The sequence below is a fragment of the Dermacentor silvarum genome, chromosome 1 (assembly GCF_013339745.2).
Source record: "Dermacentor silvarum isolate Dsil-2018 chromosome 1, BIME_Dsil_1.4, whole genome shotgun sequence".
Lineage (NCBI taxonomy): Eukaryota > Metazoa > Arthropoda > Arachnida > Ixodida > Ixodidae > Dermacentor > Dermacentor silvarum.
Window position 1 is genome coordinate 334,131,159 of NC_051154.1, and position 13,044 is coordinate 334,144,202.

A 13,044-nucleotide genomic window follows, 5' to 3' on the forward strand; every position below is an offset into this window, starting at 1 on the left:
ATAGCGCGTCGTTTCTTCGGGGAGCGTTCTGCATTTATCGTCACGACAAGAGGCAGCGCGTCGGATGCCGCAGCCGTGAACTTGCACGATAAGAAAAAGCCTGCACTCACACCTTTCGCGAATGAATGTCATGTGCTAGGTCACGCAAAGTTTAATGTGAAGCGGACGCTACACTTTGAACAAACACGCAAGGAAATATAAAATGGCCAACCCCTTCCCCTACTTGAAAATGGGGATAAGCGAAGCTTATGTGTTTCTTCGGTGTTCCGCGGAGCGAAGTATCACGTTGTGCTCGAACCACAACCGGTTATAGCTCTTCAACAGGCTCTGAAGTTCCGGTTGAGAAACTCGAGTTGAAATCGCGCCGTCGCACCGGGGAAGTTGATGCTAGCGTTGCCGAGGCGTGCACCACCGTTGTCGGGTTCCTGGAGGGCAAGACGATGTTGACGTTTGGCCTCAAAATCGCGCTCCCGCAAGTCGGGGTCGGCTGCTCTTCGGTGACGTTCGGCCTCAACATCGCGCTCTCGCAACTCGGTGTCCGTGGCTCTTCGCTGACGCTTCGCCTGGGCTTCGGAAGCCCTCACGCTAGAATCGGCTCGTGGACGACGAGCGAGTTTGTGGCGCCGTTGCACAAACGCAGGCGGCACCTCGGCGGAACGCACCATGCGGTGGTCGCCAACCGATCGCCGAGACTGGTCTGAGGCGACGGAAGCCCGGCAGAGCGCGCGCCAACGCCCTTTCCCTCCCCGCGACAAACCAGATGACCCTGATATGCCGCTCACGTCACGTGATCCAGCGCCGGCGCAGCTGGAAGAGCTGGTCTACTGTGGGACTGCCGGGTTTTTCATTGCGATAGCAATTACACGGACACTTCAAGCGGATTTCTGCCGTCGCTGTGAGGTTCCGTATAAAGTCCAAGGGTGATAAAATCGTCCCCGCGCGCCGTATGCGCGAGTGAGGGAAGGAAGGGGATACGCTGTGCTTCGTCAACAAATGCGTATCTTGCAACCGGGAGCAAGGGTAACTGGCGATGCAATCTCCCATGCGAAAGGAGCAAAGCGGGAAGGCAGCGTGGGAGGGAGGGTGGGAGGGAGGGGGGGCGGCTTCTACTTTGCCAACAAATGCGTTCTTGCACTTTGCGCCTGTGCCAGCTGTATTTGCGCCTGTGTCAGCGCGCGCACCGTATTTTGAAAGCGATCTCACACGGCTCTGACCTTTGTATGCGTTGTGCGTACGCCGCTCAGTTTCCGTTGAAGCGATAGACCCCACGAACCTTCGCTCGCTGCGGCGTCCGCGCTTCCTGACGCCCCAGTTTTGACAGTCGTTATCTGCGGTCATCGAGGCTATTCATGTTTACCTGTGCGCGCTGACACCACGCTGTTAATTTAGTAAGCGAATATGTCAAGTTTATGCAGGCGATAAAACTAGTATCCCTACTCCTTATAGCTCTCTATTAATTTGATATCGCAATTGATGCTTCGCCTTTCGGGCGCAATTGTGACATTTTCTTTTGCGTGACCATGACAACGCCACCGAAACTAAATAAATTATGGGGTTTTTCGTGCCAAAATCACGATCTGATTATGAGGCACGCGGTAGTGGGGGACTCCGGAAATTTGGACCACCTGGGGTTCTTTAACGTGCGCCTAAAGTACGCGGGTGTTTTCGCATTTCGCCCCCATCGAAATGCGGCCGCCGTGGCCGGGATTCGATCCCGCGACCTTGTGCTCAGCATCCACCGAAACTTGTGAGCCAATACAAGCTTCGCTTCAAGAAAGCTCGTACGAAACCGCCGCGTTGAAGTGAGCAACGCCATTCCGCAAAAGTAGCTGGCTTGCGCAGTTTTGCCAAGTCTTGCGCCAGAGTTACTGTTTGGTAGGGGTCACCAAGAAGGAATAAATCATGAAAAACATTTGTTGTTATTAGTACAACAAAAATATTCGAAACGGTATATTTAGAGGTGTGACAGTATTTTGATGAAAAATTTTCGAACATAATTTTTCGCATAGTTTTTCTAGTTTCAGTGTTTGTCCCCCACACCCCCCTCACCTAGTCGCGCGTCAATCGTGCGCCATTAACGGATATCTCTGGTAATAAGTATTAGCACGCTTTTCGTTCCACGCTTCGCGACCCATTTAATGGACCTTGATTTTTCCACGAGCAGCACTAGTCTGACAACTTCGATCATTCGGTGCACATACTACACACATCTTTCTTGAGGGTACACATCTGGGTGCGTAGCAAAGCAATGGAAGCTTCTTTAAAAGCTTAAAGTGATAATTGGAGAGCGCATGAGCAATATTTTAATACTTGTATAGCTGAGGTCTGAGACACCTCAAAAGGACGCTTGATGTAGGCCTCAGTTTTAAAGCAGTGCTCCTCTGGAGCATGCCGTCCTGATAGATATTAAAGGGGAAAAACCATTTAGAAGGGTTTCAATTATTTTTGACAGCACAGCGGATTTCGCTGTTCAGTTTTCGCAGGAAAACGAAATGAATTCTTTCACTTTACTGAATAGCCGCATGGCGACGATCACCGAGCTTCTCGTCTTCCAGCCACCTGGGGACTAGGCGATCCGCAATATGCCAGATGCGTATCGTGTCATGATTGATGTCTCTTAGTTACCCGCTTATGTCACAGAAACCAGGAAAAGAGCTAAGTACACAAGGAACTGCGCAGTCAGGCTGAAATCACTTGGCAAGCCGGGACTGCATGGTTCACTGCCGGTTTGCACCTCGGTTCGGTCAAGGGGTGTAGCTTGCACGAGTTTCATAAGTTTCCCATTGAACACGTGGACAATTTATAGCGCCGTCTTCAGGGGGAGCTGCATGGAGATGGCATGATGGATATTTTTCTGTGTAAAATCACGATCTGAATATGAGTCACGCCGTAGTAATCCAACGTGCACCCAATGCACGATACACTGCTGTGGTTGCTGTTGCTCTAATCGAAACGCGGACGCCGTGACGGGGATTTGAATCCGCAAATTCATCTTTTGCAGCGCAACGTCAAATCAACTTGGCAACCACGGCGGGTTGGTATGATATATAGCCAGCGTGCTGCATACAGTTTGGCAGTCAGCACTACGCGAAAGCTGTGATATAATTTTTAGGCCACATAACAAAAATGTGTGTTGTGATAAAATTACTGGACAGGCAAGACTTCTTGTCCTAAATTGTTCAAGTGTTTGGTGCGAAAATGGAACTGGGAGATGCTCTGGGAAGATAGAGATGTCTACCGAAGTGAACAATGTTCATCAAGCAACGCGTGGCATCTTCTGGCGCATTCAAATAAATAGCGCTGAATACTCGTAAATATTCTCCGTTTTGTGGATGTTGTCAGATCTTAAGATATCCCGTGTTTCGCGAAAGCTTCAGCTTTCCTCCATATCGCTCCAGCGTCATTATGGGGGAATTTTAAATGAAGACGACTGTCACGGGGAAAGGTTACACTAGACCACGCAGGAAGAAAACTTTTATAGCAACTCTTCCACCACGGAGGAGTTGCGATAAACAAACGAAAATGACTTGGACAAAAGTAATCAATGAATAAGATTATGTTTCTCATCTTCTTCTTCGTCGCTGAAGCACATTATTCTCGCGCATCCGCGAAAACTTACGGTAAGCGATACCGCATGAAACAAAGATTTACGCCTTAAAATGTTACGCCGGGTATCAGTTTGAGTGCAACATATTATGGGCTTATGGGAAAACCTTCATTTCCCGAATGTTTTATTGATATGGAGATGCTGCGACTCGTGCATGTCCGCGTGGCCTAATGGATAAGGCGCCTGATTCCGGATCAGGAGATTGCAGGTTCGAGTCCTGTCGCGGACGTGATTTTTTTTTTTTTTTTGCTTGCTGCGTGGTAAATCATTAGTTTTATGGAACGCCTGGTGGTTCCTATACGTGAGGCCGTGGGGATTTGACGCATTATATCGGATCAGGAAATGGCAGGTTCTTTGTAGTCCTTCACGGACGCCGAGTTTTCAAGGTGTTTTTTTTTCTTTTTTTACTCGTGCAGCATTGTTTATGGGCATGTAGCTGCTACTTCTGCATATCCGCGTGGCCTAATGGATCATTCTGCTTCCGGCAGTATCGAGTGTAAGATTTCTATCAGGGCGGTTTTCCAACGATTACCTGTCCAGTATGAAACGAAAAAAACTGTTCGCGGTGCCATTGTACAGGTCCTCGTAGAGCGGAAGGTCCAGGCAGCGATGTTTTAAAAAGTGAAGGAAAATGCAAGTGCCGCCAGGAACAAAAACTTTCTTTTTTTTAAATTACACACATGAACATTACCAGTTAAGAAGTTTTGGGAGGGAAAGAAATTATTTTTAGAGTGGGGATCGCACTGTTTAATTTGCAAGCAGCCAGAAACAATCGATCATATTTTTTACAATGTTGGGAATGGGTCTATTTTTGGGATGTATACAAAGAACACTACGGAAAGAATTTCCACTTGACCCGTATGGCATTAGGTACTTAAGCGAAGATAACGAGGATGGTGTGCCTTTTGATTTAATTATGCTAATGCGCATCCACTCTATATGGCGGTCCAGAATGGCAGGATATTACGTTGACAAGGATGCACGGCCTGTATGACTTGATTTTCGTGAGAGCATGCACTGGTTTGTTGGAATGGATAAAACGTTAGCGGAAGCTCCCGAGTGGCTCTCAAGTGTAGAGCCGCTGGTGGATATGCGCGAATTATAAGTACAAGCATCCAGCAGGATGATGGTTGGGTACGGCTTCACCTAAGGTACATTAAACTCTTTGTGTTCTTATTGCGACTGTTCGCTTGGTGAAATGTTGTGTGTGAAAGCCAGGGAATAAAGAGGAAAAGAAGTCGGCGTGGCCAAATGGATAAGGCGCCCGATTCCGGATCAGGAGATTGCAGGTGCCAGTCCTGTCGCGGTAGTGATAATTTTTTTCACTCATGCAGCATTCCTGTTCATGGGCTTACAGCTGCTACTTCTGCATGTCCGCGAGGCCTAAGTTTTTTTGTTCGTAAGGTGCCTGATTCCGGATCAGGAGATTGCAGGTTCGAGTCTGTCGTGGGCATGATAAATGTTTTTTACTCGTGAAGCTTTTCCGTTTATGTGCTTGCAGCTGATACTTCTGCATGTCCTCGTTGCCTAATGGGCTTGTGGTGCAGTCGATTCCATTTCCGGCCGCGTCGAGCTCCGCTCGAGAAATGTTGCAGACCAGCATGGCCGCGGTAACACGACTATTGAAGAAACGACGCCGGTCATCAGGTGATGCAGCACTGCGTACGGTTTTTTTTTGCACGCAGACATCAAGGCGTGCGCATACCGCGTCGAGGAATTGAGGGACGCACTTACTCATTTTGCTATGCTCCCCGAGGTGGTCGCGTTGGGGGCGTACCAAACGAATCTCGTTTGGGCAGTTACACTGAAGGGTGCTCAGGTAAAGAAGATGCTCGCTGTCGGCGATTTAGCAGTCAAGAATCACCGTTCCATGGTATTAGACCCATGTAACCAGAATACGCGACTGAAGATTATTTGGCTGCTGTACAATGTCCATGACAACGACGTGCAGGTGACGTCGGCCTCCTGCGGAAGGTAAATTAGATAGTGCGAGAGCGGTGGCGAGTACAAGGATGTACAGACAAGGGTCCTTCAACACGTATGGTGAGCCTCAAGCTAAACCGGGCATCACGGTGGACGACTTTTCACATCAACTACGGACTGTCGGGGATATCACGCTTGTTGTGGTGCGGGGGAGGGCACCACTTTGTCTACGCGGCCACGGTATGGGTCACATCCGGAGAGAATGCCGTATCCCGCGTGGCGCTGTGTATCGGCGCTTTGGACACGACGAGAGTGGATGCTCGAGGACGTATGCAAGCGTCGCAGGGCCCGTGCGGAGCGAGGACCTTTCAGAGCACATGCACGAGGTTGAGGTCGAGAAGATTGCTAGCGCACGTCGCGATGAACTGGCACCCCTATCGACGCCCCAGCCAGCAAATGCGAGTACGTCCCTGCTAATGAAACGCGAACTTTGCACCGGAAAGCGGCGTCGATGAGGTCGAGAAGCCTGAAGGCAAAGTGAAGTGCTCTCGGTAGAAGAGGAAGAAACCGTGGAGACTGACAAGTCATCTAGCACCCGTAAGACGATACGGGTTGAGCCGGAAAGCAAAGCGGCTAAAAAAGACAAAGACGTCGGGAGAGCCACCAGCGAAGACGCCTACTGGGCGCAGCAATTTGTACACGCCGAAGCCAAACGTTTCAAGCGACCGTAGCGCGGCCTAGTTGCAAACGCAACAGCATCAGCCGCAGCAAATGCCGCCACCGCTGTCCTCACAACAGCAGCAGCCTGAGCCGTCCCGGCAGCAGCAGCAGCATCATCATTAGCAGCCACCGACCAGCCTACAGCAGCAACAGCAACAGCATCCGCAGGACGGAGGCTCGCATCCATGGCCAGCAAGATGGTACGTACATGTGTCGATGTCGACGTATGCGACTCACAAGTGATGTGCGCCTGAAGCTGTGCCTGCATAACCCGCGCTGCTTACCCTCATGGCAAAGGAAGGCTCATGGCTTACCCTCATGGCTAAGGAAGTATACGCTGACGATGTACGAGAACCACTTGTGAGGACCATGTGACTGGTCCGGCCCTACTTTTTAGTTAGGTGACTACGAATGCTGATGCAGAATTACGAGTGGCTACAATCAGCGTTAGAGGCGTTCTGCTAGGCAGCGTCATTGCACAGAATGTAGGCTGTGGTCGTCGCGCTGGCATGCCGGTTACATGGTGGGATGGTAGCCGTGAAAGGTGTCGAATGTGCACTCTTAGCGTCTCAACCACGATATGGGTGCTGATCGGATGCTCCTATGCAATGACAATCGTCGCAGCTGTCGAAGAACATATCGGGAGGCCAAGACATGTCCGAACTGCTTGGGCTTGTACACACTGTAGTGGAAGGATATTAGTCTTGCATGTATGTGTTGGACAAGATTGAAAGACTGTATCGAAGAAATGTGAGAAAGAGTGCCGTGCATACCTGTAACATAGAGTGCACGGATGGTCCCCATGATTTACCAGCAGTGAACTGAAACATATTCTCAATTCAAATGAGTTCCCCTGGAGCTCACCTGGAGACATGTGTACTCCAGGTGAGGTCAATCGGCGAGGCAGTCGCGCCACACTTCGCTAAGTTTGCAACGTGCCGTACGAGACAGATTGTCCACGCAAGCCAATGTATCGATAAATGAAAACACGTATAGAGTTGCGCTCCAATTTCGCATTAGGGAGTATCGCAATCAGCGGTGAGATACAAAATGACATTGAATAATGGAGTCATAAATTGGTGCTAACACTACATTCCATGCATACATGGCATATCGTAACATGTCCCACCTATGCCGGCGTAGGATCACTATCACGCCCACCTGTCGTCGATTACAGCATGTTTTTAGCGTGCGACGCTTATAAACACTTCGATACTGCAGAAAGAAAAATATGTTCCACAACGTGTTCCCCGTTATCACTGTAGAATTGCCCACTCTCCCCTGGAAGCTTTACATTGCATTAGAAAAAAAAACTGGTGTCAAAAATTGGTTGGCCGAGTCTCTAAAACATCATCCTGTTTGTGTGATGAACACTTTGTTGCATTACCATGATATACGGCAAACTAATTCAACAGAATTTGGTACAAATTTCTTGGCGTTTGGTATTCTTCAGATTCCACTTCCAATGAATGATTTCGAGACGCGCATCTACACTAATGCGCAAACGTGCTGTGAAAGAAAAAAAAACACATTTACAACATATGTCGCCTCTAATTTCTCAAAACTATGCCTGAAATTGTGTACGTACAGAACGACAGTGAATCTTTCTTTCATATTATTCTTCCTTGCATAACTCGGGGAAGCGTTATTCCGCTTTTTCACTTATTAAAAAAATTTTGCACACGAAACCAATAACTCCTTAAGACAATCCGGACTGTCTCGAACGCGTAAAGAATGCGGAGAGCATCTCTAAATGTGGCGAGTGCAGGATTTCTTTAGTGATGGCAACAGGTACAAAATAGTAATTGTTCTTATTAGTAATCTTCAGAGGTGTCAATTGAATAGGATAGGTTTTTTTTATCTTAGATGATATGCCCAGCAATCATGATTCGGTGAAACATCAGAAGAATTTCTACAAACAGGATTTTCCAATTTACTGGCACCTCAGGAGTATATTGAAGGCCCTTTCTCTTAAAGTGCTTAAAGCCATTTCGCTACCTTTGAAAAAATCCTCATTAGTCATGGATATCGGTAGATTTTTTCATTCAATGAATGACTTTCTATTTGAATTCCACACTATATGTCTTGGGGAGGAAACGTGTACCTCCAGAAACAAGGAATGCGTATCAAGTCGAGAGTAGCACATGATTTAAGTGACTTTTTTTTTGCGAAAGTCAACCGTACATTCGAAGACACTAGGTTAAAATATTGGTACATTTTCTAGCGCTTCGCTGAATTTTATTTTTGGGAAGTGTGAGCGTTTTGAATAACTCTGGTCGTGCTTCGCAACCTTCACTTGATGGCTTTCGCCATCTGATTAGCTCTCCGAGTCATTGTACGCTTTTTGTATGCGAAGCTGTAAATGGCCCATTGAGCGAAAAAGCCCGCGGCGCCGGTAGCATATAAACGCCACCTAAATTCCCATTGCCTGCCACGCGACGTCACAAGCCCGCCTCGAAGGAGCAGGTACGGACAGGTGACGCTGCGGCACGTCGCGTCGATGAACCGTTGGTGGCCGCAGCTGCTTCCGTGGTCTCTCGTCGCGCCCGACGTCCCTGGCATGCGGCGTCCTTGATTTCTCAGCAATATCGTCAGAATCATTTACGTCTACAGCGAACGTGCTGTCGCAGAAACAGTAAAAAAAATAACGTGAACCAATTTAATAGTCAAACTCGAAAACATACCTCGCAGCACAATAATTTTTGGACCACTCGGCGGCGTTCAATGATAAATTCAATGTTTGATAAACAATGATAAATTCAATGGTAAGTGTTTTCGCATTTAAAACTCATGAGATGTGCATACGTGTCATCGTATCTTTTTCTTGTCAATCTATTTTGGCTTTGGAAATTTTGCTGCCGCCCGTGTGCACATTGGCAAACACGGGCGGGCAGCAGCAGCAGCTGGTGTCGACAAGGACGCCAACCACTGCAGAATCTTCTTCATGCTTTCCACGGCTTCTGGTCTCCCTTTGGCTTCTCGCTCACGCAACATATTTGATGGTGTCCTGCACTGCCCATTGTTGCTAGGCTCAGCGCGTTCCGCGTGGTGGCAGCATCTTACTCAGCGAGCGCCTTTCCGAGCACGCGCTTTACATCGCTTTAGGGGGCTGTCCCACTCGGGCGGCACGAGCTCTCCTTTTTCATTACTTTTGGAGCAATCGTGGCGGCTCGTCTACTTAGGATATAAAGTGGTCGTATATACCATATAGAAGCTTAATTTTTGTAGATTCTAACTATATATAACATAAAGAAATTGATTATAGTGATTTAGAATTAAATTTTAAAGAACAAGCATGAGATACGTGGTTTTTGTGAACTGTGTCTTAGTTGTGACCATATTTAGAAGAAACTACCGCATTTACTGCATTGCCGCTTGGTCTGTAGCTTTAGGAGATATTTATCAATTTCCTAGACGCAGCAAAATAATGTGGAATTGTTACTGTTTGGATAATTAGGCTTTGAATATTGCCAAAAATCGCAATCTTCTGTTGTAAACATCCCGACAACTACACGCTCAAGGAAGCGAAATTTTGAATAAAGTAGAGTTCAAGGAATTTCCATTTAGGACGCAAAATTTCATCCCGCCGGACTGGCGGTGACCTCTGAGACGTGACGAAAGGCGGGGGGGGGGGGGGGGCGGGTACAACGACGACACAGACGCTCTTTTTGCGGCCAGTTTCTGTTTGTGGGAGCTACGCAACTAATTGTTCGCTTAGCTCCCACATGAACTCCGCTATTCAAAATATGATCATTGGGATAGGTAATATCGAGGACGGGCCCAAAGTACTCATTTTCTGTAGCCACGTATTGTTCATAATTATAAAGTTATTTAGCGTAACTTCACTAATAACACAAGTAATTGCGGAAATTGCTCTGTATCTAGACACTAATGAAAAACATAACCTGAGCAAGATTTATATTTTTCTAATTTTAAAAATTTGGTTGCAGTTAAAATGAAACATCCTGTAGCATACTGTCGGCCAGCCAAGCTAGCGCGCAATGCACTCTCGTGCAGCGGCAATGGCTCGAGATGTTCTACCAAGGTTCCACTCCAGCACCAGGCCGCACCAAAGCGCGCCCAACACCGCCGGTGACGCTGACTGCGCCAAACGCTGTAAGACAGATACGAGGGTCCAATTTTCGCAGGCGTAGCTTCACTGCCCCGCTCGTGTCACGCATGCACGTTGCACCGGACCATTTATTCGTCTTAACGGGCCTCTTCGATTATCTGTCTCCGACAGTCCCGGACTTTCCAAAAGACTGCATACGCAACGCTCATTGGCTGAAAGCACTGTCTCGGGCAGTCCGGGACTGTCTGGAACGGATAATCGAAGAGGCCCAATGGGCACGCGCCACCCAAAGGGGCATCGGCCCTTTTATCGTTTGTAAAGTGTGATAATTTTATGTGTACCATGCAAACTGCAATAAAGAAAAAAAACATTTCGGAATCAGAATCAGTTTATTTATGTCAATATTGAGTTAGAAAAAGATGTAAAGAATGACGGACCGTAGTGAGAAACTGAAATGGGACCTCCTCTGCATGATGACAGGAAATATTTAACCGAAGCAGCAATCAGAATATATCAAAACATCAAATCTTTTAATATGTCACTTTACAAATTATGTACATACGATGTACGGCTGTGGGAAAAAAATTAAGCGTGAGAAAATTACAATGGTACAATTTTCATTTAACCAATTTTAAAAATGAGGTTAAAGATAACGTAAGGAATGTCCGCAATATGGTGTGCAATAATTTTGACGTGGCAGGGCTAAATGTTAGCGATTCCCGTGGTCGTTGGATTAAGGGTGTCTATTATCAATATTACTTCACCAGGTTAGGTTGGAAACATTATGAATAAGGAAAGCGGTTAAAAGACATGTCGCAGCATGATGCAGTGTCGGTAGCATTTATGAATAAGGCATCACAGAAAGCGTCAGCTATGTCAAGTAGATTACTGTGGCCCCTGTTATTATGAATTATTGTTGATATAACTTACTGTGTGCTTCTGTTTAAAGCGTGTTAAGGTATGGCGTCACCCTTTAAAATGACGTTTTTGTTTTCAAAAAGACCAATTTTATTTTTTTATAATCTGAGAATCTGCAGACATCCAGAAATCTGGTGCAGAAAAAATTACGTCTCTATCTGGTTCTGTTCAAAAGTTATGTTGTTTTTGTATAAATACCCGCAGACCTCCCTGAAACCGAAACTGACATTTTCTGAAAACGAAATCTACATTTCGTTCATTAAAACAACCTTATCCTTGTGCTCAAATGCTCAGGATACTTTTAGATTAGTTTGTTGTGAGATATTTTAATGATTAATAAAATAAAGCAAGGGCAATCGCTATCTTTTTTTTATTCAAATTGCAGAAATTGCCACATATGGGGGCACACGACTTCGCATCGTGTTATTTACAATCTCGCGCGTGTTGTTCCGCCTTTAAGAAAGCTATCTTTTCGTCACTTCAAATGTCCTAGATGTTAAAATATCTATGATAAGTATTACACCACGGCAGCTTGCCTCAGTGGCGATCGAGCAAGCATGAAGAATGCAAACCGTCAGTCGACAGATGACAAAAAACAAGCCCGAAAAAAAAAAACGGCGAGCTATAAAGCGACGTAAAGGTGAACTCGTGGCAGCTAAGGAGGGACCCACCTTTGAGCCTGGTTGGTTTTAGCCTCCCTTGACCTTCCCTTGATGTATCATAAGTTTTTGGAAAACTTAATTCTTGTTTTTCTCGAGACATCATTTTCAGTCGTTTTTTGTTGCGCAAAAGCACGTAACTTTTCAATAAACCAATATTTTTCAATGACACTTCCCATGCTTCTTTCTTCAACATTAAGATGTGCAATGAACAAGCATTATTGAAAACCATGAATAGTTTTTGATGTTATAGAATTTTCATTGAAATGTGACCACCTGAAACTACAAATTTTTTTTTGTTTTTCGGCTGTAACATACTTAATACTGATGACAGCGCAAAGACCCTAGTCCATTGCACAGCTTACATGTACATCTACACTGCTGCCAAGCCATTTTCTTTTCCTGTAGTCGGATCGGTAGTTATGACCCCTGGCATGGTGGGCATGTTTTGGGTAATTTTCTTATTTAGTTGTAATCAGTTTTAACTTTTTTATCAAACACACTTCAAGGCTCTTTGTAAACAACCCTTCTGAAGGCGGACACAAAGGAGTCAGTTTACGGTCAAAATATAAAATCATTTCCGAAAAGGTGGCGACATACATTAACTATTTCCTACTTCCATCTAGTGTTAATTATTACCACACTCTGCAATTTTTTTTTCAATGCAATTCCTTCTCGTTTTTCTCAGCTGCGGAGTAAGTGAGTTTTAAAACGTTTTGTATCAAGAGAGTAGTTCACTATTGAAAGGCTGATTTTTCTGAGGAGTTTCACGGGAACGCATGGCTTTCAGGAGGTTATCCCTGAACCAAGAATTCTGCGGCGATGTCAAATTTTTTCTACAATATTGGTTTGTGAGAGTTAGAGTTGAAAAGCGATAAGCGCATTGATAGAAATTACATGAAGCATTTTTGAGGACTGTTTGATCCTACGACATCAGACCAGTTTATTTCAATTCAATTGATAAAGAAGAGTTCTTTCAGAAATACGACTCTGTGGTACGAGGTGTTTCTTAAGGGTAAACAAGTTTGAAAACGTAGTGTGACAGGATAGTGATCGGTAATATAAATGTTAACAATGCCTGTTGCCGGCGAGACTGTTAGGTTGGATAATGCGAGATCAAGTAGGGTGCCGTCGGCGCTTTGAGT

The 13,044-nt window shown here is 46.0% G+C and overlaps 1 non-coding gene across 1 annotated transcript; it reads left to right on the forward strand.

Annotated features, from left to right (window-relative positions):
- Positions 1–3,763: 3,763 nt before the first annotated feature.
- On the forward strand, positions 3,764–3,836 carry Trnar-ccg (transfer RNA arginine (anticodon CCG)). The gene has a single exon. It is a non-coding gene; the product is annotated as a tRNA-Arg (tRNA).
- Positions 3,837–13,044: the final 9,208 nt, after the last annotated feature.